Here is a 15340-nt window from a genome sequence, read left to right on the forward strand (position 1 = left end):
AACAAGTTTTTCAGCCCTTGATGTTCTGACAAAAACTTTGTATTTTCAGCTTGCCATTCTTAAGCAAGATGAAAATAATTTCAAATTTCAAAATTTCCAGCAAAATGGAGATCCTGTTTTCTGCATAGCTCTAGTTTGAACCTGATCTTCCCGCAGCTGCTAATAGATTTTCAACTGTGACACCCCCCCTCAAGTCATAATTCAAACGCTGTTTATAAACTGCAGCCCTTGTCTGAAAAATGAAGTGATGGGAGACATTGTGAATATATTGCAACAGGGAAGAGTGATTTAATGTTAGAGGTCTGAAAGTTCTGAGCAAAAAAATTTGCCTGTCTCACATTAACAGTCCAAGAGCTTTTTAACATATACTATAAAAATACATTGGTAAGTCTAAACCTTTTTTTTTTTTTTACAAATTATTTATAAATTGAACTTTTAGATAAACCATGGCTTAAACTGAACACATCATTTCATTGCATAGAAAACAATAATATCACAGACAGAAACTTTATGACTTCCTCCAGGAAGACAGCAGCTGAAAACAAATCATTTAAAGAAAGATCACCTTTTCATTTGAGTGTTCTTAGAGAAGAACACTCAAAAGGTACAAGAAACAGTGCAAGATGCACACTATATGCTATAAACAATATCAACAATATATGTCTTATTCCTGTTGAAGTAAATGCTGAAAATTTCAACAAACTTTCATAGCATATGAACTCAGGTCCCCTATGAAAATGAACTGAGCATAGGCTCTAATGCCATTTCAAAATTTCTGGTATTATTACATTTTTGGACTTTTATTCTATATGGAAGGTCTGAAGACATCACTTTCTTTTAGTATGGTTCAGGTTTTACCAAAAGAATTACCTTTCTAAACATAATTTGCTCCTAGGAAACAAAACAAAACAGGAAGAAAAATGTCTCTCACTGATAACAGCTTTAAAAGAAATCGCAATATATATATATATATATATATATATATATATTATATATATATATATATATATTAATATATATATATACACATAAGAATGTTAGTATACCTTAGTTCATTATTTATTTTTTCAGGTGCAAGAAAAACAACCAAACAGCCAAACAACAACAACATCAACAACAAACACACACAAAACTTTCCTTAATGTTTTTAAAACAAGTGATTTTTTTTTAAATCAGTGTATAATACTTTTTTTTTTTTTTTAAAGCAGCACTACATAATAGAATTATTATGATAATAATTGTATCATGATAATAATTTGCAACCCAGTCTGTAAGAAATCCTAATCCAAAGAATTCACGGGAAAGAAGCTAACAGGCTCTTTAGATGGTAATTACGAGTTCTGCTGCTTAATCTGAGTATCCCAAGACTTGTCCCACTTTAATTTTGTTCCCTTTGCTTTCTGCTACAGACTAAAATTAATTCCTTTATACACTTCAAATCTTAATCATGAGTGATACTGAATTCCTGCTATTCATTGCACTTACTGGGAACTGTGGATGCCTGAAGTCACTCATGAGCTGTCTATTACAGATGAAAATCCCACACAAATTTAATAAAATGCTAACTCTTGTGGATCCTGGAAAATAAGTCTGTGATAGCTATGGATCACTGTGCCATTCTAAGAAGATGCATAAAATCCTTACAGGGGCAAGGGTGGGGGGGAAAGGAGGGTGCTAACTTTCACTTCAGGTTGTGTTAACGTTAATTTCCAGAAGAATTCCATGTGTTTTTCTACCTGTGTGTCTTTGGCAAAGCATTAGTGTACCCTTTTACAATGCACCAAAGTTGATGTTAAGATATGAGAACAGAAAAACATGAGTTGGCTTTTATTTCTTATGCAGAGAAGCAACTACAGCTAAAGTCATTAAGCCAAAATTAAATGCAACTGAGTAAATAACATTCTATTCTCTTCTTCCAATAAAAGAATGCCTTATAACCTGTGTCTCTGAGATAAATGAATGCACTGAAGCTCTTAATTGCTCTTTGATGGACTGCGAAAGGACACAATGCAGGACAATATTTGAACAATAATGATTTATCCTTTCTTCTTCAAGAGTAAGCTGATTGCAAAGGCTTCAGGACCATGGATTAAATAGCTAAAGGGGTCAAGAATCTTAATAGCTTCTAAACCAGAGAGATCTGCAACTTACATGCTCTGACTAGAATGTGTATGGAATGTATAAATGTTAATAGGGCTGGCAAGCGCTCAGCAGATGAGTTGTCTAAAATTTCACAGTGGGAAGACTGAAGATTGAAGTAGCTCTATGCAGAACAGCTGAGAAGTTCCCACCTGAAAATGAACTGTCAACATGTGCATAAATACATTTTTTCTGAAGCAATATTTAATATTCTGAGATGTCCTGGTACATAGGTGTTGCATTGGTGTCTAACTCCACAAGATTACACGTATTTATCATGATGAACATGCACACTAGGCTGAATGGCATTGTTGGGGAAGAGAAGACTAATATGTGCCATGTGTCTGAAGGTTGCTTTGATGATCTTTCTGCTCAGACAACTTGCTTGTAGGAACTATCATGAAGTCCATTGTCATGACTACATTAAAACATAAAAATAAAAATAATAATAATTATAAAAAAAAACCCTTGAGAATCATGTTTAAAAAGTTAAGAGTTCAAAAGTAAATGGCAGAAGTGAAATTTTCACTTACCTTTAGCTTTGGCCAGTCTTACATAGACTTTTGCAGACAATAAGGATGAATCAATTTCTTAACACATAACACAAATGGAAATTGGGATCTTTCTTGGCTTAGAACAAAGTAATCCTTTCAGGTTTTCCTATTTTATGTATAACACAGATTTCATCCTTGTGATTAACATGACTATTTCTGCTGAAATTATAGTTTATTACCTGTTTCTGCTGCACATTTCTGTGTTGCAGTCTGAGTATCTGCTGGACATGAAAGTCATGAAAGTTGTACGAGAGTCCTTTCCCCTTTAGAAAAAAAAAAAAAAATCCCAAAAATATTGTAATTTTAGCAAAGCAACATCTTCTGAGTGAAGGACTCCATTATGAGCTTCTATCTACTGAGTTTTAAGATTTTTATTTGTTTGTTTGTTTGTTTGTTTGTTTTTTATAAGCTTTACAGTCTCTTTACAACTAAAAGGATAGATTTGCTATTTACTCTATTTCCAGTAGGACACATTGGTAAATATGAGTTTTCAATGCCCCAGAGAATACCACCAGCATAATACAGGCAATTAATAGTGTGTCTCACTAAATACAGCTTGCAGCACTTTTTATAGTAAAGCTGTGCTGCTTTTCCCTTTGTATCTCCACCCAGAGGATTGGCATCAGAGTCCATTTATTTCTTAGGATCATTTGTAGCAATGTTAAAATAAAAGAGTAATACTGAAAATTCTGAAATCTGAAAATGCTCCTATAACCTGTTTGGACAAACATTACCTTATGCAATAAATACCCCATAATGCATATTTTTCTGTCTGATTAAGCTTATTAAAATAAACCTCTGTGAGGACTCCCTTTATTAAAAGGAGAATATAGCATTTTCATTCTAAAACTTACAAAATTAAAATAAGGCACATTCTGGATAAGCAAACACCTGAGGTGCTCCCTCTTTTCTGAATAGGAAAAAGAAAAAGCGAATTTTCTCAATAAATTAACATGGTATTAGATGTTGCTTTGTGTTAAGAAAACTTTTCATAAAATGCTATAATTATGTTAAGACAGAAGATGATCCCAGGAGGTAACACTGAAACAGCTTTATGATCAAAAGCTAGAATTAGACTTGCCATTATTTGCACTATGTGTTGGCATGTCTGTGTTAGTTCTCAAGGGAAGCAGGTTACTACAGAATCTGCTATTGCTCCTTGCTACTTGATTCTTCAGTTTTCCCTTTTGTCCTCAGCTTTTCACATTCATTTCGTATTATTTTCAGCTCTCCAAGCTAACACCTTGTTTGTTTCTGTTTCCTCTATGCACTCTAGTCTGCTTTTTTTTTTTTTTTTTTTTTTAAAGCTATCTTTTTTTAAGCTATCTCTTTTTTAAGCTATCTATTTCTTTTCTCTGTTCACAGGTAGAGAACAAACATGGCAGCTACTTTCACTGTTGCAAAATTGCCTTTGTCCAACTAAGAACAGTAGCTTTTTCATTGTGGCCAGTTTCTTTGAGGTTACAAACAGGAAAAGGAAAAAAAGGGCAGCCAGTGATTTCAACCTTAACAATCAGAAATTCAGACAAAATAATCAGAAACTAGTGAATTACTAAAGGTGGAAGTCCTTTAGACATGAAAAAAGTGAAAAGAAAAATACATCAGAAAATTGCTAAATTCAAAATTTTCATAAAGAAATCAATTATCTTCTAAGCAACAGTAGGATTTTTCACAAAGACAGCAAACAGAGATGCTCTAATGGAAAACAAGCAAACAAAAAAAAAAATGGTACATCAAATCTTATAAGGTATAATGAGGTCATAGAAGAGGATGAATATTGTTACCAGTTCAATTTATCAGCATTACATTTCAAAAAACGTGAAGGAAAATTCTCACTCCCAGAGGTCACACAGCAGCATGACAAGGAAAGGACACAAGTTCTCAGTGTAGATATTCTTAATGTTAGATATGATCTTAATTTCTATGACTGGAAATGTTATAGTTATATTGCTTTCATTATTCTGTCACTTTTGCTTACAAAAATCTTCTGTGACCCAGATTTTGTTTTGCAAATGTTTGTTTTGCAAATGCTTTTGCATTTTTATCTCTTGTTTTTGAAGTGTTTCATTTCATTCCTGAAAAGTAATAACATTACATTTTATTTTCTTCAGTTATTGAGAAAGAAAATCTGCCAAGGGAGAACTGAACACAGTTTAAATAAACTCAGAAAGATACATACAAATGTTAATATGCTTTGGATTTATTTTTGGTAGGGTGAGTTATTTTTATTTTTGAAAGTGAAAAAAAAACACACTTAAATTGAAGCAAAAAAAAAAAAAAAATCTTTATTGAACCCTCCAATTGGTGTTTATTTGGCTACATAATAAATTTAATCTTTAGTATGCATTCTTATGAGTATCTTCTTACTTCAACATGTAAGAAGATACTCATTTTCACTTTCCTCTGAAAAGATGTTAAACTTTCAATTGAATGCATTTAATTAATCAAGTATTCATGGATCAGCTGATGAAAGTAAAACTCAAAGAATGGTCAATTCCATAAAGAAAGAGCACAACTATATTTCCATTTAAAATGTATTTATATATTTTTTTCAGCATCTGTGAGGATAAATACTGCCATTTGAAATCCACTGTGATTAAAATACATAGGTAATTGCAACAGTCTTCAGAGTAGAATATACACAAGAATAAATTAATAAACAATGCTATAAATAATTAAAGTATTCTAATATCCATTATTAAATAAAAAAAATATCATTCTTTTTCCTAGGACACTTCTGCTTTAGCATTATGGATGAGTTTCATTTAACTAGTTTAACTATCTTTTAATATTATATTCAAAGTAGTGGTAGTTGTGGTAATTGTGGGTAATTGCCAGTAGTGGTCCAAAGCTTTCCACCTTTTTTTTTTTTTCAGAATTGAAAAGGAAGAGATCACAGTGTGCAGTGTTGTGGTCAGTGATCTCCATGATGGGTGTTCTCAGGACTAATTTTTTTTTTTGTTTGAATAATGAATAATGAAGTCCAAGTACTGCTCCCTATTTCAGAGAAGGAAAAAAAAATATCCATGAGAAACAGTCATTCTCTTGTGCTTTGAAGAGTGTAACCATTCCTGCAGGTAATACTTTGTTTTATCTTTATAGTGGGAGAAAAGAGGTAGGAGAAAGTGTCAGACTGATTAGCCCTCAATGTGCTAAATCAAGTACACTTGGTACCTGAGGACTAAACATTGAACTCCTCACTATCAAGGCCTTTTAAATCTGTCCAGTGATTTTTTTGTGTTCCACTGGTGATCACAGGGGATCAGATCAATACCATGCCCCCATTTTCTAAGGTGAAACTCAGCTCTGGAAAACTGGATTTTAAAATAACAGATTAGTTACAGTATAGAGTTGTCTGATATTCTGAGATGAGGCATGTCAGAGCTCAGCCTTTGTAACTTTTAACTGTTCAGGTTCAATATAGGAATTCAAGAGTCATTTTATATCTAAGTTTTGAAGTACATGTGAGGAAACTCTTGTGAGTTTGGTCACACATGAGTGGCAATTACACTAGTCACAGTGATGGAAACCTTATCTCAACTGTATCTTTGATGCTGTGACTTAGAAGTCAGTCTAACAATTAAGTTTCCGAAGTCCAAGTCTGAAATGCTATAAGAAAAGTACAGAAATTTCAAACAGTTAATTGTGAATCTAGATCTCCAGTTTACGTTGGTGCCTAATCTTAGTGATATAATATAATAATGTGGTTCTTCCTCTCTGATCACCTTTTCAACCCATCTCTAACTAAAATGAAGAGTACCAGTTGAGTACCATTTAAATTTCACCAATATTTATTTATATTAGACATAATTTCTAAAAGAGGCTTCCATTAGGTGGAAATTCATTTGATTTTTAATTCCAAGACATGGTTCTATACCAAAGTGTCCGGTTTGTAATACAAAAATCTGTTTCCAACATCTGTTCAGATTAATTTATTTTTCCTAAGTGCTGCTTGCAAGTCAAAAGGTTTAATATGTATGCTTATTGAACAATCCTGTCAAAATAAGGATAAAAAAAAGTATCTTGTTGAAAGTATCTCACTCTTACAAGGCTCAATAATTGACACTGAAAGCTAAAATCAAATGTAAATGTCATAGTATAAAAACCAAGTCAGAACTGGGAGGTGAGCTTTCCTTTTCTTCAGGTGAATGGGTAATAATAACAAGAAACTTACTGTCTTGTAACAAGAAGAAGGTTTTTTGTGTTCTGGTGAGGAAGGGAGCTTCAGAATTAAAGATCCAGTTTTTCATTTGATCACATAGCACAATGTACTTTGTTAATTCCTAGATTTTGAATTAACCTTTTCCTAACTACCAGGAATCATTAACCAGACAAAAATCTTTGCCACCCTTATTCTGTTACCTGTTACATTTGTTTAAATTCATAATGATAGAATGCTATACTCAAACAAAAACCTAAGCTTGAATGAGCCCAAAGGAAATGTATAAATTTTATTAGAAATCCTGCTATGTATAAAGTGCTTCTAGGTAGTGGATTTACTTCTTTAGAAAATGCAAAGTTTTAGATGTCTGTCATATCTGTCATACTAAGAAAGAAAGAGGAATATAGAAGTTTTTAATCTATATCACATTGAGTATTTTATGATACTTAGAATATCTTATGGTTCTTAAAATGTCCTAGGCACTGTGCAGGGACACTAAACACTGTTATCTTTCATGTGAAGGAATCATCATAGTGAGAAAAACTGAATAAGCATTAAGAAATATAACTATTTCTTGAAGTAAATCTAACAAGTTTGTGCCAGGTTTGCAGTAGTCATTGATCACCATTTTCTGGATAAGAATCAGTTTATTAATTAAAGTGTATGCAAAATTTATTAAATGAAAAACATTTATAAGAAATTATAAACTATGGACTATGGTAAGATTCAAACTGTCTTTGTTTTAAAATACAGAGCTGATTGTGAAAGGGCCAAAGCTTTTTAGATTGAGAGAGATTTTAAAAAATAAAAAAAAAAAAAAAAAAAAAAACATAAAAAGTCAACAAAATATTTCTTTTCCACCAATTTCCTTCTTTTTGTTAGAATTGTCTGATACAGAATTGTGACCTAGGTACTATGTTAGCCATCAAAACTGGACTTGGATACTACGTATAGACTGAAATTTATTTTGCTATGTAAATGCTAATGAAGTCTATAGTAGGTATATGATGATAGCTAATCATTAATCATCAGAGTTAACTACTCTTGGCTTCTGTATCTAAAAAAGTGGTGATCCGAATTATTCTCTGGTGGCAGAACTGAATTTGTACAGTTTGAAATGAGGCATTGCAAGCTGCTGATGTTCACTTAGTTTACAGTTATATGATTTATCAGGTAAATAAGGTTTAACAAATGAGTTCTTGAATGTGAGTAAACAGTCTACAGACGTGACCATATTTGAAGTGTGATGGCACCTATCACAGAATCACAGAATCATCTAGGTTGGAAGAGACCTCCAAGATCCAACCTCTGACCTAACAAGTCCTCCACTAAGCCATATCACTACGTTCAACATCTAAATGTCTTGATGTGGTGACTCAACCACTTCCCTGGGCAACCCGTTCCAATGCCTAACAACCCTTTCGGTAAAGAAGTTCTTCTTAATATCCAACCTAAATCTCCCCTGACACAACTTTAGCCCATTCCCCTTCATCCTGTCACCAGGCACATGGGAGAACAGACCAATCCCCACCTTGCTACAGCCTCCTTTAAGGTACCTGTAGAGAGCAATAAGGTCGCCCCTGAGCCTTCTCTTTTCCAGGCTGAACGATCCCAGCTCCCTCAGCCACTCCTCATAAGACTTGTTCTTCAGACCCCTCACCAGCTTTGTTGCCCTTCTCTGGACTCTCTCGAGCACCTCCATGTTCTTATTGTAGTGAGGGGCCCAAAACTGAACACACTAGTCAAGGTGCAGCCTCACCAGAGCCGAGTTCAGGGGGACAATCACTTCCCTAGCCCTGCTGGCCACATTGTTTCTTATGCAAGCCAGGATGCTGTTGGCCCTCTTGGCTACCTGAGCACACTGCTGGCTCATCTTCATCTGTCTATCAACCAATACTCCCAGGTCCTTCTCTGCCAGACTGCTTTCCAACAACTCATCTCCCAGCTACAGAGCTCTGCTTGGGGTTGTTGTGCCCCAGGTGCAGGACCCGGCACTTGGCCTTGTTGAACTTCTTATGGTTGGCCTCAGCCCATCGGTCCAGCCTATCCAGATCCTCCTGCAGAGCCTTCCTACCCTCAAGCAGATCAATACACATACCTAACTTGGTGTCATCTGCAAACTTAGTGAGGGTGCACTTGATCCCCTCATCCAGATCATTGATTAAGATATTAAAGAGGACTGGCCCCAGTACTGAGCCCTGGGGGACGCCACTAGTGACCAGTCTCCAATTGGATTTGACTCGCCACAATTCTTTGGGCCCAGCTATCCAGCCAGTTTTTAACCCAATGAAGTGTATGTCAGTCCAGACCTAATAATACTACTATTAGGTACACCAGGCCTAATTAATAATCTCTATTGGGATCTGTGGTCATATCATAGGTACAGAAATACACACCATTCTGGAAATCAAACTGTCTGCAGGGGTTGTACTTCAGTGCAGATTTTTTTTTTAGGTCTGCTACCTCAGGGCATTGCACTTTGCTCTGTGGCCATATCTTTAGACCAATAACAGGCTAAGGAAAAAAATGCTTTGTTGCCACGAAAACAGAAGGTCAAGAATTTTGCATACTTTCTGCTTTTAGCAGCTTGTTTTTCAAAGCAACAACAGCCACAAACACTGTCAGATTTACCATGCCTTTGGCTTGAATATTTCCAGACCTTGTAAACCAAACACCTAAAGCAATCCCCAAAGGTTACTGTGACTTGCAGGTAGTTTTTCTTTTTCAGCAGCACAAGAGATTGCTTACACTGTGCTGGGAGACTCTTTTTCTAACTTGAATTTCCTGGTAATTAGGTGTTCCTCAAGCAACTTTTTGATGTGCCTCTGAATGTATTCTTCATTATTTGGCTTCCTTGCTGGGTAAGAAGAGGGTGTTAATTACATATACATTCCTTTCTAAATACTTTTTTTTTTTTTTATCCCCTTCCTCTCCTCATTCTCTCCTCAGAATTTAAATTTCAATCCCACTTCTCTCCTCACAATTTCAATTTATACACAATACCAGCTTTTATCCAGTCCTTGATTAAGTACAAAACAGTCAACAGTACTTCTAAACAAAAAAGTATCTTAAATCGTCCTGCAAAAGAACTCCAGTCGACTTTTCACAACACTACCCCAACCTGAGTCATTCTTAAGTTCCATCTGGAACCAAGCAATCACATTGAGACAGGTACATTTCCACATGGAAAAAAATGTATATATACACACATACATATATAAAATATATCATATATATGAATATATAATAAACATATATATCATACATATATATATATAACAAGCAATTCCCTAGCTCACAAATCAATGTTTTCCAACAGGTTACTACAAACAGGTCTTCAAAGCAAGAATTGTAGTGAAATTAAGAGCAAAGAGTGCCCAGGTATTTCAAGTATACCAGTATTTGCATCCATTTTTCTAGATATTATTATTTGGAATTCACAGAATCACAGAATCACAGAATCTCTAGGTTGGAAGAGACCTCAAGATCATCGAGTCCAACCTCTGACCTAACACTAACAGTCCCCACTAAACCATATCCCTAAGTTCTACATCTAAACGTCTTTTGAAGACTTCCAGGGATGGTGACTCAACCACCTCCCTGGGCAGCCTGTTCCAATGTCTAACAACCCTTTCAGTAAAGAAATTCTTCCTAACATCTAACCTAAAACTCCCCTGGCGCAACTTTAGCCCATTCCCCCTCGTCCTGTCACCAGGCACATGGGAGAACAGGCCAACCCCCATCTCGCTAGAGCCTCCTTTAATATACTTATACAGAGTGATAAGGTCAGTTTCTAACCCAACGAAGCGTGCGCCAGTCCAAGCCAAGAGCAGCCAGTTTCTTGAGGAGAATGCTGTGGGAAACGGTGTCAAAAGCCTTGCTGAAGTCAAGGTAGACCACATCCACAGCCTTTCATACAGGTTCACATTGAAAGGAATGGAATCTTACACTGAAATGGCACTGTAATATTTTTATAGGATTCTCCAGAAAAAAAAAAAAAAAAAAAAAGTATTTTGTGTTTTTTTTTTTTTTTATGTTTGCAAATTAGAACAGTGTTAGAATATAAACTTTAGAGGCATCTTTTGGAGGATTTGGACCTTATGGATAGAGAAAATAATGTGGGGTCGCCTAACACACAGGTAACATTGTGCTTGCTCAAAGCCTTGAATAAACATCAAGAAAGTCATCAGCAGCTGTTTTAAGAATATTCTGCTTTTAAGATTAATATTCTGCATTTAAGACTGAGCTGTGAGTCCCTCTAGTAGGTTATAGGCAAACAATGATTTTTTGTTGCAATTCAAAATATTAGAAATAAAAATGTGTTTCCTTACACCCAGTCGTTCACATACATGAAGCAAGGAGTGGCTTGGTGTACATTTTAGTATACTTAGTAAATGTGATGTTATTAAGCAACATAGTAAGCTGCCTTCAGTTAATAAATAAAAATCCTCTTTAGAGTCCCTTGGTAAATCATATGTTGAAAACTCAGGTATTAAGCATAAACAATCCAGCTTTAGAATAATAAGTATTTTCTGTATGAATCTTACTTTGGCCCTCACTGCAGTACATAAACCATATAAATACCATCTGAATCAAGCAGAAGAGTTTTAAAAATAGAAGGCAGAGCCTTGTACTTGACTGACAAATCATCACAGCTTCATTAGAGGCAAAGGATCTATGTTAATTCATGAATTTGAACTGTTATCTTTAAGTGAAGAGTTAATATTGTGGCAAATTGATCAAACAATGAGACAGAGATTATAAAATTAGAGCATGGGGTGCTAGATAAAATTCAGAAACAATATATGAAGTGTTTTAAATTAGATCTCCTCTGACTGTGTAACAAGAACTGATTGACATTAGAGGGATTTTATGTTTTTCAGGGAGCAAAGACTGAGATGATGACTGCTCTATCCTTTTCGTTTGAATTTCAACAGAATCATTTTTCTTACTCCAGAGGACAGAGTGAACTATCATACTAACGGCATTAATTACATTACCATAGTCTCTGTGTTAATGGAAGAGACTACAAATTGTAATAGGTAGTGCTAAGGGGGACTGATAATTCTTCTTAGCTTCCTCCAGAAAATCAGCTGTTATTAATTACCCAGCATAAACCAAAACTACATCAGCTCATAATAACACCATATTACTCCCACTATGCCCTTACGTATCTGACTCCATAAAGTATAGCACAGGGTGGTGGGTATGCAGTGAAACAGACTCTGATTCCCAGTGTTCATGTCTCATTGTCAGTATCAGCCTCTGCACAACCTACCTCTTTGCAAATGCCCCCCTCCCCTCCCCTCCCCTCCCCTCCCCTCCCTTCCCTTACCCTTACCCTTACCCTTACCCTTACCCTTACCCTTACCCTTACCCTTACCCTTACCCTTACCCTTACCCTTACCCTTACCCTTACCCTTACCCTTACCCATTTCCTTCCTTCCTTCCTTCCTTCCTTCCTTCCTTCCTTCCTTCCTTCCTTCCTTCCTTCCTTCCTTCCTTCCTTCCTTCCTTCCTTCCTTCCTTCCTTCCTTCCTTCCTTCCTTCCTTCCTTCCTTCCTTCCTTCCTTCCTTCCTTCCTTCCTTCCTTTCTCTTTCTTTCTTTCTTTCTTTCTTTCTTTCTTTCTTTCTTTCTTTCTTTCTTTCTTTCTTTCTTTCTTTCTTTCTTTCTTTCTTTCTTTCTTTCTTTCTTTCTCTCTCTCTCTCTCTCTCTCTCTCTCTCTCTTTCTCTCTTTCTCTCTTTCTCTCTTTCTCTCTTTCTTTTTCTTTTTCTTTTTCTTCCTTTCTTCCTTTCTTCCTTTCTCCTCCTACTTTATTTCACTAACGTCTGACTTTCTTTGGAAGAGGATAGGAGATCTAAAATGACTATAGCTCCTAATTCCTATAGGCATTAGCCAGTGTAATATGTGCACCCAAAAACTAGCAAGAGTACCTGTTCCTTTACACTTATGGGTTCATATAGAAAGAAAATTATCTTGATACATGAAGTTTTATACCAGTATGTTGAGCAGCATCTGTCCCCTACATCTTTTCCAGGCATTTTGATTTTGACTATCCCACTCTCCTAAGACAAAAGTAATTTTAAGTTAGCCTAGGTTAAAGAATTGATCATGACATATTTATACAGAACACATTTGATTTCCTTTATAGGGAAGAAGCTTATTATTGTTGTTTGTTTTATATGTCAAAGGTACTGTTTGAGGAGAGAAAGATTGAAGGACATTGCCTTAGTATGAGTACAACAGCTAGAATATTTTTTTTTTTTCATACACAGCATGTTCTAAGGAACCTGCTTTGACAGGGGGGTTGGACCCAATGATCTTTCGAGGTCCCTTCTAACCCCCTTCAATTCTGTGATTCTGTGAAGTGAAAAAATTGAACTGTCCTAGTTCCATAAGGTCTAAGGGCTTTCATTATAGTTCACAAGTGATATATAAGATTACAAAATTTATGCACAATTATGTTCAACATCTACTTACTTTTAAATAAAATATAACTCACTACTATTAGCAAACTGTCAGCTTTTATTGAAATATTTTCAGCTTGCTCACTTTTTTTTTTTTCTTTTTTTTTTTTTAAGTGAGAGATCATATGGAACCATATCAAGTATAGGTAGGAGAGAGAAGACAAGGCTTCTTCCCCATCTTATAGAATTGCAATTTTTCTTTTCAACTGGTAGTTCTCTGGCAAAAAGCTTACAAGTGTAAGTAAACTGTGTTTTCACATTCATACTTGGACATGCTTAGAGGTCTGAATACTGACTACCATGACCGACAGTGTTAATACCATTAACAGTACAAGATATATAAGTGAGTTGGTTTCACATACATTCCTTTATTTCTGTTGTTTCTTCTTTCCCCCACCATAATTTTATTGTGCTATTTACCCATGTGGTAAAGAGGTGGTGTGCACTGCTCCTCAGATCCTTCTGATCCTCCCTTCCAGGCACACCCAGAAAGGAATGTTGAGCTATTCCAGAAGGTCCCCAGTCCATGTAATGAAACATTGAGCATGGTGGATGTAAGTGATGTAAGTGATATAGTGTACATCATCTAAAAGTGATATAAGAAGAGTTATATCTGTTTTACACATGAATGGACTTGCTATAATTCTTATTTCATATTGACTGTGACACCCCCTAAAGATCTGTAAACTGACTGTACGATGCTGTCTGTGATCTCGTTTCCTGCAGCCAGAGATGGACCATAGAATAAATATATCACTGCTGCCATAGAATAACTGGTTGTGCAAGGTTTCCAGTTCAAGAAGTCTCCAAAGGAAAGTCTGGAAAAGAAGGAGGAGGGAAGGGGAACCAAAATAGACCTGATATTACTGCAATCTCCCACAAACTTTTGTTTGCTCTGAGTAAATAAGGTTAGAAGGTTTAGCTGAAATAATTTAATGGCTCACTACTACTGAGAAGTTCGTGCTCCAACCATCAACCTCATCTTTTTGGTCCTAATCATTCCAGGGTTTACATTTATTTCTATCTGCTCTCTCATGTCAGATGTAGCTCTCATCTGTCCCACCATGAGCTGGTTCATCTCACAAAAACAGAAAGCAGATCACACAAAAATAAAATATAGCTTCTGTGCAAGGTTAACTTAGATTATAATACTTGTATTAGTAGACTGTAAACTAAGAACTGGTATTAGACCAGAATAATGATTTCTGTAAGGTCTGGAGAGAGAAATTCTAATATATTTCAAACATTTATTTATTTATTTTTTAATTGTATTTCTACCTGAATTTGACCTGTCCAGAGTCACAATGGCAGAGAATCCACAAGTAGAACTTAGTGGATATAGTTGTATAGAGATCCCAAAGCTAGTTATAACTAGTAATAGTAATAGTCAAGCAGTTTTCAGTTAACAGCCAAACACATTTTTCTATATTCAGGATTAAATCAGATAGATTTATAAGAATAAGATAAGATATAAATAAGATTTATAAGATAGATTTATAAGAATAAGCCTCTGTAATAGACCGTGAGGGATATGATCCAGACTTTTGAAAGACAAGAAACTTCCTAAGTCATGCAGGCTCCTTCCCGTCTGTGTCAAGACATAAACTTTTCCACAAGCATTTCAGCCTATTTCAAGATAAATGTCTTTCAGAGGTGTGACAAATCATTCTCTGGATGTGACCTTTCTCTTTCCATTGGCTATAGGAAAAATGGAGTTTAGCACTGAAATAGACATGTTGACCTGTATAGTCCATTACCAGTTATGAAATACTTGACAATTAAGATTCAAACAAATGCAGATTTAACTTTATTTTTATTTTTATGTTTATTTTTATTTTTTCCTTCATTGCAGTAAAACTTGCAGTTTAAAATTTACTTCATCAGCCAAGATATTTTTACAGGATATCCTATTTGAATATCTATGAGATAATTTAAAGACCTTAATTCTTATGTCCCTTTGAGGAAGAAAACAAATAATATTGAGAAAGACAGAGACTTTTGAAGCCTTTTGCCTTC

General features: G+C 35.2%; 1 long non-coding RNA gene across 1 annotated transcript; it reads right to left on the reverse strand.

Annotated features, from left to right (window-relative positions):
* Positions 1-1112: 1112 nt before the first annotated feature.
* Positions 1113-6942, reverse strand: LOC119715521 (uncharacterized). Its single transcript, XR_005262623.2, has 3 exons — positions 6868-6942; positions 2873-2956; positions 1113-2557 (listed from the first exon to the last, which is right to left on the reverse strand). It is a non-coding gene; the product is annotated as an uncharacterized lncRNA (long non-coding RNA).
* Positions 6943-15340: the final 8398 nt, after the last annotated feature.

The sequence above is a fragment of the Anas platyrhynchos genome, chromosome 1 (genome assembly GCF_047663525.1).
Source record: "Anas platyrhynchos isolate ZD024472 breed Pekin duck chromosome 1, IASCAAS_PekinDuck_T2T, whole genome shotgun sequence".
Classification (NCBI taxonomy): Eukaryota; Metazoa; Chordata; class Aves; order Anseriformes; family Anatidae; genus Anas; species Anas platyrhynchos.